This window comes from Arvicola amphibius, chromosome 7 (genome assembly GCF_903992535.2).
Source record: "Arvicola amphibius chromosome 7, mArvAmp1.2, whole genome shotgun sequence".
Taxonomy (NCBI): domain Eukaryota; kingdom Metazoa; phylum Chordata; class Mammalia; order Rodentia; family Cricetidae; genus Arvicola; species Arvicola amphibius.
Window position 1 is genome coordinate 18326037 of NC_052053.1, and position 14130 is coordinate 18340166.

Genomic DNA, 14130 nt, shown 5'->3' on the forward strand with positions numbered 1-14130 from the left:
GCTGCGTGCTGTGTAAGACTTCTGAAATGAGTAAGATTCACTCATCAATCAGCTATCTGGAAATCATAATAGGTTGTCACGAGTGGAAATAAATTTTAGAGAGTGGTCAGAATTTTATCATCGAGCTAAGTTTGTTCTGCTGAACAGGAAGAGATAACTGTGGCAAAATGTAATCAAACAAAACACAAATTCAATAGAATTACATTAAGAAATCAATGTTTTAAATTTACGTAGAGTTAAGTATAATGAGAACTCAATTGAGCATGAGGATATGTGGTTTCTTATCGTGTTCTGCTACCTACCTATGTTGCCTTAGGCAAATTGTCTGAAGCATATTTGGTAGAGAGAAGGGAACATGCACTGTTTTCTTAAATTTTTAGGAATTGTCTTTAATTCTACCCTTTGATCACTCGCTCAGTACTATATAAGTGCCGGGAAATAATTTAAACACAACTTCACGAACTGCATGTTCTGTGTTTAATTTGTATCAGTCCAACAAATGTTTCTCTGGGGTCTTCTCTATGTTGGGTACTGTGTCTAAAAGGCACTTTCTGAGTGTGAATATAGGCTGTTCCTAGCTTAATCCATTAGCAAAATACAAAATAAAACCAAACTTTCGTATCACTGTGTATTCCTTAGATTATCTGATATTTTACATCTGTCAACCACCAATTGGGAAAGACATACAGTAGATAAAAACCTGTGTATAGTGCTTATGAGTTGTGGAAACAGTATAGTACTGTATAGAGACAAACATGCGTGTATCCTATGACTCAGCAGCACCATTACATGTTTACTAAGAGAAAAAAATGTCTGTTATAAGAACTTAAATGTTCACAGCAGCTTTTTACATGGTGGCTGAAAACTTGAAACAACTCAAACTCATGAATAAATGAATAAGTAACTAGGACATATTAATTAAGGTGTCTTGTTCAATAACTAAATAACAAAAATTATATTTGCATAGTGAATCACAAAATAATTAAATTAATGAAGCCAAAACCTAACTGATCAATTACCATATGATCTCATGTTCGTGAAGATTCGTAGCAGGAGAAACCAATCCACAATGACAGGTGGCCAATTAGCGGGAGCTCATGATTCAAGGTGAAAGTCTAGACTCTCACGGGCAAGAGGGTGACAAGGGGGTGAGGTGTGTGTACCATTTCCAAAAGCAATAGAAGATAGGGTTGAGATGGATCTTCCAGGCTCTTCTAAGAGGTTGGCCAACCTTGGTAAAATGACAGGAATTTGAGTTGAGCAACCATGGATGATGATGATGGTGTTTCAGAACCCGTAAAAGTCAACTCACAAGGGAAAGAGAAAACTCTCGTCTTTGAAGACGTCTGTCTACGATGGCATCAGTCTTGTATGAACCTGAAAGAAGATGATTGTCACATGCCAGGGTTTCCAAAATCTGAGTTTGACAGAAAGGAGGGTGACAGTACCAAAGAGACAAGGCGACTTATCCTCCATTGTCTTCCTGGGCCACAAGCTTCAGACTGTTGGGGGGGTGGGTGTAATTACTAATGTGAGGTCCTATAAACCTCTTATCCAGATGTTGGGGACTGTTGAAAATGTTATTCAGTTGAAGAATGGATAAAGAAAAAGTGGTACATTTACACAATGGAGTATTTCAGTGGTTAAAGAAAAAAATCAATGACATTTGTAGGCAACTTGATATGCCATGCTTTATTGATCCCCATGGGAGGCGTTATCTTTTCTGAGGAGTGGATGGGGAGGGTATAAAGGAGGTGGGGAGAGGGAAAAGTAGGAGACGAGGGAGGGGGAAATGTGGTTGGTATGTAAAATAAATGTAAAAAGTTTAATTAAAAAAAAAGAAAATACCATTCAAAATGCTCCCAATACATCTTAAGGGAAGAGGTGAAAACACAGAAATATTAGGTCTCAGTTCATATAGTACGTTTGCATGCCAATGGATCTCCCCTACTAATAAGGAACCATGACCATAGAACTCACTTTTCTTCTCTCTACTTCTGACCAGGTTGACTAGAAAATCCAAGTCTCCACCACCGTAGTCAACTAGGATTGGGAGCAGTACCATTTTATAAAGAGGGCTGTGGTTGTGCTCTGTTCTAGAAGAAAGTGTGTGGTAGAGACAAACATTAACACTTTAAACAGTATCATAAGCATCCTGTGTCAGAAATGGAGACAGACAAATTGGTGCTCTTTAACATTAGACTCCATTCAGTAACAATCCACTCATAAGACTATGCTGGTCTTGCTGGCTGGAGCTTTCCAATTAATCCTGACTTCTTTTGATACCTGGCTAAGTCAGACACAAGCTCTTTCGTTCAACTCTTAACCACAGATAATAACTTTCACCTTACACAGGAAAACATCTATATGCACATACATAGGCATATACATAGGTTAAAGACTAGCTACAAAGGACTGAAGAGGCCACAGCAGAACTCAGGGAGTCCCAAACAGACCTAACTCCTAATGATACAAAGGGAATATTGTGGGAATCAGACAGTTCACCCCACTGAAGGTCTGCTTGAGCCACAGTGGCAGAGTCAGAATTCAGAATTGAGCCTAGCCTCAGAGTGTGCCAAGCTACGGGAGTGGAGCATAGAGGGAAGTGCTGGGTCCAGTTGGAGAACTGGGCAGATGGATGAATATCTGGTCCACACAGACAAATGATATAAGGACAGATCACAGGTCCAGATGGATGAACAGGTAGAGATACAGCAATCTGGGTAGGCCAAACCAACAATGGCAGACAAGCTAAACTAATGTTTCTATGGCAACTGGTACTTCTCTGCCTATGCGCCCCTTAATGCCTACACTTGGTGGTCAGATGGAAGGTTTGGGGGGGGGACTACAGGCACCCCAGTGTGAGGTGTCTGCATCTTTATAAGGTCCAAGTGAGAGTACTACATGCTTTTTATGGTCAGGATTGTTCAATAAATTCTTAGGCCTAGTTTTCTTTATATGTTTTTAATATACTCATGTGATCATATGATATGGTCCCAATTTACTCTGATAAATTTATATGGTGGCACAAATTCCACTTGTAGAATTAAGTTGCCAGTCTGTGCGTCCTGGGTTGTAGTGGACAGATGGTGCTATGTGTGTGCACAAGGTGCAGAGTCCTCCTGCTTCTGTGTTTGCTCTCTAAATAGAGTCAGATGCTGCTTCTACAGTGACTCTTAGGTCAAGGACAGCCTGGAAAACCAGTTTTTTACAGTATTGAGTGCTTTAGTATAAGACACAATATGAGAAAAGTCTTGAGAAGGACTATTAGGAATTGGTGGTGATGGTGGTGGTGATGGTGATGGTGGTGGTGATGGTGGAGATGGTGATGGTGGTGGTGGTGGTGGTGGTGGTGGTGGTGGTGGTGGAGGTGGTGGTGGAGGTGATGGTGATGGTGGTGGTGGTGGTGGTGGTGATGGTGATGGTGGTGGTGGTGGTGGTGGTGGTGGTGATGGTGGTGGTGGTGGTGGTGGTGATGGAGGTGGTGGTACACATGATGCCTGAAGGAAGAGTTAATAGTGTTAAGAAGGGGTCAAGTGTGGTAGCACTTAGTGGGAAGAGGAAGGCAGAACTCTGTGAGTTCTAGGCCAGCCCGATCTACATAGTTAGTTCCAGGCTAGCCAAGGCTACAGAGTAAAACCCTGCCTCAAAAAAAAAAAAAATGTTGAGGGTCAGCCATTTCTTCCACTGTTTACAGTGGAAATTGTACTGAAAGGAGAGGGATTAGACACTGCCCCACCCAAAATGGGCATCAAGCCTCTGGGAAGAAAGAGAAATGAAGAATTAGGTTAATAAAATTAGTGAAGGGAAGGGTATAGAAGGAGAATAAAACAAAAATTTAATTCTTAGGTCCTTGTCTAAGATAAACAGTATTCAGGCTAGCTGAGAGTGTAACAGGACAAAAGAACAGAAACAAGTACCCAAATCACCACAGTCCAGGGATACCGCGTAGTCAATGGCCCAGGCATGTGGTCTATGTTACTGCAGATTTGATGACCATTGTTTGGGTGACCAGACCACAAATAGTCGAAAATGTGTTGGAAATGTCACAGTTCGTAAAGATCAGATTCGGGGCTGAGTACAACTTTCTTACCACGATCTCAGTGAGGGAAATGGGCTGCTGCGCTTATATCAGGTGACGTTAGACAAAGAAGAGTCTGTCCGTCTTAGTGTTCGAGAAAAGTGAGCACAGATAAAGAGAGGTAAGAAAATCCATCATGAATGGATGGTGGGAACATTGTTTCAGAGCTCGCCGTGAACTAGGAAATCATTGCAAAAGAAATTTCAAAGAGGGGAGTTCTTCTTCTTAACAGGTGTATCAAAAAAAAAGCAAATGAGGGGTTGGGGAGATGGTTTTGTAGTCAAGAGCACTTGTTGTTGCTCTTGCAAAAGATTTGGGTTTGGTTCCCAGAACCCACCTGGTGGCTCACAACTATCTGTAATTCCAGTTCCGGAGGTCCTGATACCCTCTTCTGACCTCCTTCTGTGTACAAACATACATTCAGGCAAAACACCCTTACCCATAAAATGAGCAAAAAGGGCAAATGAGAAAAGCACGTAAGTTTGTCCATCTGACGGAGTCAATGAGGCGTTAAATGCCTGATAGCCACTGGCTATCAAATTTCAAAGGAGAATCAAAGCCTAATTTGTTTCACTGCCTACCAAAACAGAAAATACTATGTGAGGGGGAAGTATAAACAGGCACTGAAGTTATCAGATAGCTCTTACGTTACCCCAAAAGCTACCCAATGATAAAATATACAGACTCTTTAATACAGCACCCTTTATGCCGCAAACTGACCAAATTTCATAATTAAACATTAAAATAGTGTCTTCTTACGCTTTCTTTTGTTTTTCTCTTAGTATTCAACATGTCCAATCTTTAACTTCATAAGTTCTCTGGAAATTTACATTTTATTTCATTAGGTTTTACATATTGCATGATAATCAAAATGAGCATTTTCTTCCTTTGTAGTGGGGACAAGCAGCAAGCATGAAGAGATTTTTCCACCCCATATGTTCCCACCACATCTGGACAAGCCCCTGGGAAGAAAGGTCATGGGAATGTGGCTGAAGTCTGGGCCGTTCCTTCTCAAGCCCCTAGGGAATTGCAAATCCTTTTAATGGAGTCAAACGCTGCTGCTCATAAAACAGGACAGGCATTAAAGAAGGTAGCGATGTTCATTAGAAATCTAAGCGGAGTCTTTCTCTGGCCATACAGTTTTCAGGCCATGCTGCTTCTCCAGGTCAGGGTGAGCTCCTGGCTGGTTGTGTGGCAGGTGGTCCTCATGACACTGTTGTAGAAACATCTTGGAGCCTTTGGCCAGCAGGAAATAGTCTGCAGCAGCGGTGATACGGGGACCCAAGGGGGAGAAATAAGATAAATTTGAAAAATCAATACCAAAAAGAAAAAAATGGAAAAAACGTGCTTTTTTTTTCTAGCTTTCACCTCTTTTCATTCATTTCTTAAATTTGTGTGTGTGTGTGTGTGTGCACATGCACAAACCTTGCCACAGTATGTTGTGTGAATGTCAGAGGACAACTTGCTGCAAACTGTTCTCTTCTTCCACCCTGTGGGGATCAACCTCAGTACATTAGACTTGGCAAAAAGCACCTTAACCCGCTGAGTCATCTTGTTGGCCCTTTTCTTAAATGGCTTTCAGGGTGAATGAATTAGGGACAAGTAACAATGAAGCCATTTAGTATAGAATATTAATTTTAACTCATCAAATCAGCTCCTCACATTCTCAAAGGTTCTATTTTTGCAAATTGGGCTCCCGCACTACGTTTTTGTCTAGTCATATGCCCACTGAACCTTATAGGTTAATAGAAGTGTATGGCAAAGCAATATTGCAAAGTGAAAATAATAATAATTAAAACTGACCAGGACTTTCATTTATATGGTTCTAGGTGCCTCTTACTGTTCATTGCTTTGCCTGCTGCAGCAATCTAAGGTTTTTGCCTTGTTCTCGGGAATAGCCAGCTCTATGTACTTCCTTACCTTGCTCTTAATCACTACATACCAATTTAAGTCCTAGCCTAGAACTGGGGAATTATGAGGTGCAGATGAAATTTAAAGCTGTCTGGAATATCTGTTTACTACTGGTGATGTAGCACTGACAGCTCCCATCTGAAGCTCAAGCAGTTCCCCTCTTCTGCTCCGCCCCGATAGGAGAGCAGCTTCAGCTTCCGTGGCCTCCTCAGCCCAGCGGTCCAGCCATCCCTTGCAGAGGCTGAGCTCAAACAATCATCACCCCTTGAGTACTTTGAAAGAACTGATTGTTCTTCTTTTCTTCTAGCTGCCCAATGTAGCAACAACAATGAGGAGAAGAAGGGGGATGGCTGCTGTGCCTGAAATCCCAAAGGTGCAGGAGGCCAAGAAGATGACAACTGTCTTGCTTGAGATAGAGCCTGAGGCTTTTGGTACTTACAGGATAGCCAGTTCATAAATGACGTTATCTGCATTAGACTCCACTGCATCCAGCAATCCATGGTCCTCCACAGCACTGAAAGTGCCTTCTTTAACTGCTCCATCCAAGTCCCTCAGGCCTTGAATCAACAGCTACCCACTGACTTTGGTTGGTCCACAGCTATGGACCAAAGGAGTTAAGAGTGAAGGCAAGACTTGGCTACTAGGAACTGCAGAGGTGTGAGTCCCCACACTGGCTCTTTTCCTTCCTACCTTGTGTCTTTTGGGGTTCCAAAGGAGGTAGGCAGTGATGTTTAACCTATATGAAGACATGCACCACCATTGTTTATACACAATTAACTCAGAAAAGAAGGGAGTTGCCAGAAGCGCCCAGGACCAACTGTGAAGACAGATGATGAGATTACCATCAGTGGACAAGTAGCATCTCAAGTGTAAAATCTGTGGCCTGCTAGGAAACCCACATTGCCAAATGAGAAAATAATCCATTACAAAACTAGGTTAAGAACTGATTCAACTATTAACTAACAATTATTCTTAAAATATCCATTTTAAGCATATTCAGGGGATCCTACATGGTTTTCTCATCAACACTTGACTACATTGGGTTGATCAAGAGAAACTATGACATTTTTCTAGCTCCTTACAGAGAGAACAAGTGGATAAGCCCATGGACGTGTGAATAGATGACTTTTAACTTCAGTTCCAAGTCTTTGGGCATCATTAGATCTCTTAAACTATATTTTTACTACACAGAATTATAAGATCGATGGCCCACACAGAAAGCTGAAAAGAGACACTGGCTTCAGCTCTCAATGCGTGAAGAGGTTTTATGTACAACTACACAGACGTAAATTAAAATATGTATTCATGGGCACCCCTAAGCTCATGTCCCGCTATAACCCACTCTGTTTCATTCACTGTGAGTGAAGAAGACATTCAACCACATCCTGTAGTGAAGTTTTGAGTGAATGTTGTTTGACAGGGGGGGCACGACCCCATCAAAGAGCAACATCTCACCCCTATAGGAGAGGCAAAACCTTCGCTAGGTAAAGCTCAGAGGCGTGGCGATACTATCTTGGGTCCATCTGCGAAGGCTGACAGTGTATGCAGAAACTGCCCATCATAGTTTTCTGCCTCTAGATGTGAAGGGGTTAAACTCTCCCACTCTCACAACTGGGTTTAGGTTTCAGTTCTCTGAGCTGTCTCTCCCGTAAAGGGCCATTGATCTGCAATGCCCTTGCATTTGGTGTTGAGGCCTAAGTCAGCCTCACAATGTCTCAAGGACAAATCCATCAGCCCCCTGCTGAGTCATGACCAGACTAGCACAAGCTTGTGCAAATAAGTCCAAAACTGATAAGACTAAACCTCAGCCAATTGAAAGCAGACTAGAGTAACTGCTGCATCCTTAACCAATTACGTATGAGATGACCTAAGTGTCCCTGGAACTCCCCATAGCTCTGCTTAAAAGGAACCTACAGAATGGCAACAAGGGTCATTGCTATTTTGTATGGGTGAGCAACCCTACATGCTTGCTGCAATATTAACGAATGCTCTTTGCTCTTATATACTATTTGAGGCTGGGCTCTTCCTTCAGTGTTTCCTCAGAGCCTACAGATGTTTGCATCCTGAAGACTGCTCATGACAGGATTAACTAAACCTGCCTTTGTGTTCATCTGTATATAATAACTCTACCCCCCTTCTTACCTGTATGTAATAAACACACTGAGCTTCTGGAATACTGTGGCTTCTCCATCAGAGACCCCAGTCCACCCAACCCCTGCTTTTCTGTGTCTGTGTGTTCAAATATCTGTTTGTCCCTTGTTCATTCTCCGGACACCCCTGTTAGGTCCATCTCCAGAATTATGGGAATGTGGCAACATTCTGTAATTGCTGTCTCAGTAATAATGATATTCTATTATGCTTGGGGTTTAAAGGAAAACATTAACCTATTAAATGGAAATGTATCATTATTTTATGTTAAACTTTTTAGCGGTTTGAGTTTCACTCTGTAGCGGTAGTGGTTTGAATAAGAATGCACCCATCCCCATGATATCATGTATTTGAAGGCTTAGTCACCAGGGAGTGAGACTCTTTGAAGGGGTTAGAAGGATTAGGAGGATGTGGCCTTGTTGGAAGAAATGTGTCCCTAGGGGTGGGCTTTGAGCTTTCAAAAGTCAATGCCAGGCCCAGTCTCTCTCTCTCTCTCTCTCTCTCTCTCTCTCTCTCTCTCTCTCTCTCTCTCTCTCTCTCTCTCTCTCTCTTCCCCCCTCTCTCTGAAGATCAAAACGCAAAGTTCTCAGCTACTTCTCCAGTACCCCATGTGCTGCCACACTTCCCACTTGACAATGAACTAACTTCTGAACTGTAAGCAAGCCCTGAATTAAAGGTTTTTTTTGTAACTTTTTGTTTTTAGTGAGAGTTATCTTGGTCATGGTGTCTCTTCACAGCAAGAGAACAGTGATTAATACAGTAGCCTTGGCTAGCCTCAAGTTCACAGCAATCCTTCTCCATCAGTCTCCCAAGCACTGGAATTAAAGGGGAGGTACTGTGCCTAGCTCTGTGTAACCTGTTTCTAAAACTTATCTTTTGCCAGGCATGGTGGCACATAACCTTTAATTCCAGTACTTGTGAGGGAGAGGCAAGAGACCTCTGTGAATCAAGATGATTCTGGTTATCACAGGGTGTTCCAGGCCAGCCAGGGCTATATGGTGAGACCCTGCCCAACCCTTCCTCCCAAAAAAAACCAAGAGAAAACTTAAAAAGAAATAAGTTACCTTTTAATGCTTTGGTTGTGTCAGTAAACAGAAATAAGATGAGCATTCTCAGCCTCTCAGCGACCCTAGAGGCACATGAACGTCACAATTCCACAACTTAAGTGCTCTCCTGATGCTCCTTATTTCTGTCTACACGAAACTTACTGCCACTTAATGCCCAAGCTTTTCCCTAGATGATCCTCTGAGAACATTCCATTTTTTTAAATACTTTTTTAAAGTCATTTTTTTTTATCATTTCTAAAAGAGATTACATAAATCCAACTAAGAGTCGGGAAGAAAAATTTCTACGGATAAAATTGTATTACGTTTAGGTAGGTCACAGGGACGCATGCCCTTTTTAAAAATAATTTTATTTTTTGAAATTAAAATATAATTATGTCATTTCTTCTCTTTTCTCCCATATATCCTCTTGCTCCCTTTCAAACTCATGGCCTTTTATTTTTTAATTGTTTTTACACATAAATGTGTATGTGTGTTTATACATACACACACACGCACACACACACACATACACGCACGCACGCACACACACACACACACACACACACACACAACCTGCTCAGTCTGTATATGCTACTTGTGTGTGTATGTTTTTAGGGCTGATCATTTGGTACTGAATAGCCAACTGGTGTGCTCTTCCTTAGAAAAGACAATGTCCCCGCCTACACACACATCCTCAGTGTTCCTTAGTTGCTTGAAGTTCTTCTTTATAGGGCTGAGGCCTCATGGTCGTCCCCCAGTTTCCTCTGCCATGTCTATCATTGTCTTGGCTCAGCTCGTGTTTAAGCAGTCATGCTGATGAAATCTTATGGGTGTTCCTTCTCTTATTTCTAGGAAACGCATTCTCACGGCCAACTTCCTGCTCCTCCTGTTCTCACAGTCCTTCTGCTCCATCTTCTACAATGATCCCTGAGTCTTCTGTGCAGGCATTGTATTGGAGAGGATCAGTTGGGACTGGGCTCCATGACTCTGTATTTTGATCAGCTGTAGTTTTCCCGTAATAGTCTCCATCTGTTGCAAAGAGACGTTTCCTTGATTAGGGGTGAAAACTACATGTATCTGTGGGTGTAAGGATAAAGATTTAGACTACATTCAGGGATTATGCTGGTTTAGAAAAGTAGCAGGTGAGATTCTCTTCTAGGATCCAAGTCCTTACTAGCCCTGGGTTGGCTAGGTTTCTATCCCAGGCATGGTTTCCCTCTTCATGAATATACCTAAGTCCAATTAGCGATCTCTTGGTTACCACCAATATATGCATGCTACTACTACATCCTTAGGGTTATTGTGCCTTGCTCTTCCTTGTGGTTCACAGGTATCGTGGCTGGGTAGCATTCGTGGTTGCTTCCCTCCTTTGGAAACTCAAATGCTACCTTCTGGTACTATAGAAGCTAGTCCTCCGTGAGGAGGCTTTCAGGTCAGAGCCATCGTAGGTCTTCTGGGCCCTGTGTCTGAAGCGCATGGTATATCCAGAAATAGGGACTTATCTTCTTCCTCTGGCAGCAGCAATTGTTTATAATGCTTTGGGAGTCTCTCGACAATCTTTGCCCAGCAATTCAAAAGAGGCCTTCTCGTTCCATATGTTGGGGCTTTTGTTAGATAGTCTATGGTCCTTACAGGGGGTGGGGGCATTGTCAGCCTAGATAGGAAAATGTCATCTAAACTCTATGTGTGTGAGAGTATGTGTGTATGTGTCAGTGTGTGTGTGTTTACATGTATATTCACTTACATGTATTATGAGTATTTGGGGATAGTTAATAGTATGCTTCTGTCTTAGCTGGGGTTTCTATTGCTGTGAAGAGACACCATGGCCACAGCCACTCTTAAAAAGGAAAAACATTTAATTGGCATGGCTTATATTTTCAGAGGTTCTGCCTATTATCATCATGATGCAACATGGTGGTATGCAGGCAGACATAGTGCTGGCGAAGTAGCTGAGTGTCCTACATCTTTTTTGCAGGCAACAGGAAGTGGTCTAAAATACTGGGTGTAGCTTGAGCATATATGAAACCTCAAAGGCCACCTCCACAGTGACACACTTCCTCCAATAAGACCACACCTCCTAATAGTGCCACTTTCTCTGGGGACCATTTTCTTTCAAACCACCACAGCTTCATTATGACCTTTCCAGATATCCTTACTGTCAACTTCCCCTCCTTCCTCCTTCTGCATTAATCTCCCTCTCCCCTCCATAATGAGAGTCCACTTGTTTTCCCAATTCCTCCTTAAGGTAACTAGTACCCTGCTCTTCCCTCTCTTCGCTCTCCCCAACCCCTCACCCTGCATTGGTTCCTTTTACTTCCTGGTTTCTTCAGTTATTCTATACTATATATTCAGAAGATTTGGAGCTAGGATCCTCAGATAAGACAGCATGTGACTTACTATGATCTAGTCTAGTTATATCCATTTACCATAAAATTTCATGGCTTCATTTTCTTCACACCTGAAAAGTATCCCATAGTGTAATGTACATTGGGTACATTTTTAATGAGCAACAACAATGATGTGAACCAGCACTGCATAGATTGATGAAAACAATTATTATCCATATTATAAATGCGATCCTTCCCTCAATGGAATTACTATTCCCACAGACACACATACGGTTCCCGTGAAGTAAAAAAAAAATAAGTTAGTATAGTTCAGGAGTAAACAGAATTACTCAAACTCAGGAAGAAGATGGGTTTAATTTGATTTTTTTGGCCAAAGAAACCTGAGGAGCAAAGATTTATTTCCTCTCCTACTTCCAGGCAACAACCATTGCAGAGGGAAATTCGAGCAGGAACTCAAATCAGGAACGTGGAGGCAGGCAGTGTAGTAAAAGCCATGGTGGAATGCAGCTAGCTAGTTCGCTTCTCAGGGCTTACTCAGCTACCTTCCTTGTACAAGCCAGGACCACCTGTCCAAAGGTCGCCGCATCCAGAGGGGCCTGAGCCCTCCATATCAATCATTAATTTTTCAGCCAGATGGTGATGACACTTGCCTTTAACCCCGGCACTCGGGAGGCAGAGGCAGGTGGATATCTGTGAATCTGAAGCCAGCCTGGTCTACAGAGCAAGCCTGAGAACAGCTAGGACTGGTACACAGAGAAACCCTATCTCAAATAAATAAATAAATAAATAAATAAATAAATAAATAAATAAATAATAAAGCAAGCTCTACAAACATTCTTTCTAGCCAACCAGGTGGAGACAATCACTCAGCTGAGGCTCTTTGCTCCCAGATTTCAGCTTCTGTCAAGGTGGCTAAAACTAACCGGCACAGTGATGTAAGTGAGATTTGGAGATGTGAGGGAAGCCCGGCCCATGTGTCCTCCATGGGTGAGAAGTGGGGGTCTGGCCACGAGGGTCCCATTGGCCTCTTTACTCACATCCTCATTTCAGCCCCACTTGGGTGTTCTTTACGACACACGTGTTTCTAGCTAGCATCACGTATGAGAAGACAATGCTCTACGCAGCCACATTGCCCCGAACATTCTACTGAGTTCCACGCCAGTCTCGAGTTTGTTCTTATGACTTTAGCTAACATCATCACAACCACTAGTTTGTGAATTCTGGAATCCTAACAGCCTAATGGGAAATCATATCTTTTCTTCTAGTCTAATACTACTAAGCTAAGACTAAAATGTGGCCAATAGAACTTTATTAAATCACAAGTCGAAGTAAAAGGTAAGTATGTGAGCTCTTAGTTACTCCAATTTAACATCACAGATCCATTTGACTAAGATAGCTAAGTACACACAGCATCTAACTTCATTTCTTCAATCCTGTCACTTTGTGTGTGTGTGTTGAAAAAAAATATTAATGAAGAAAAAATAATATTTTAAAAAATAAATTTCAGTTTCCTTACCTGAGAGTACCATCAAAGAACAGGTGACCCCCCCTCAACTTCGAGAGCCTGAGAAATGTTTCTTGACCATCCAAAGACAAAATTACAAACAACACCAAGAAGGGTTAAATTAGTTCAGAGTCCTGGTAGAAATACTCTCCACAGAGATTCCAACTGTACCCCCCCCATCTCTGTGAGAGAGTCCAACAACACAGCAGCTGACCCTGAGAGCCCACTTGTCAAATCAGACTGAAGTTTCTCCAACTCAGTCCTCATATCCAAAGTCCTAGTAATGTACTGAGAAATCTCAGTAAATCTCAATACATCCCAAAGCAAGACATGGCCAGTCACACTAATCACATACATACCCAAGTATTTCATATAATACTCACATATGACCTGCAGAACTGGAAAAGAGCATTCTCCAGGCTGTGTAGGCCAGGAGTTCTTGCTGGTTTGCTAGAGAGGCAAAACTACATATCCCAGAATCCCACGGTTTTCAGATGACTATTGATGCATGTAGTGGTGAACCATTTGTTTTTATTAATACAGACCTTAATAAAACAAAATGAATTCTCCTTTGACTCCCAAAAGGAATTCTACTAATGAACCTTGTGGTGGTTTGAAAATGGCCCCCATAGGCTCACAGGGAGTGGCACTGTTGGGAGGTATGGCCTTGTTGGAGCATGTGTGGCTTTGTTGGGGGGACTGTATCATTAGAGGGTGAGCTTTGAGATATCAGAAGCTCAAGCCAGGCTAGTGGCTTGCCTGCCTCTTCCTGCTGCCTATGGATCCAGATGCAGAACTGTCAGCTACCTCTCCAGCACCAGGTCTGCCTGTGTGCTATCATGCTTCCCGCCGTGGCAATAATGGACTAAACCTCTGCACTGTAAACCAGCCTCAACCAAATGTGTTCCTTTATAAGAGATGTGGTGGCCACAGTATCTCTTCACAGCAATAGAAACCCTAACTAAGAAAAACCTCTCCTGGTACTACTATGTAGAATATCTAAATCGGATGAGTCCTGTCCGAGTACTGGAATTATAATATAAATATCCTGTGACAGTGTATTAATTCATGTAATAAATGCAAATGATGGAA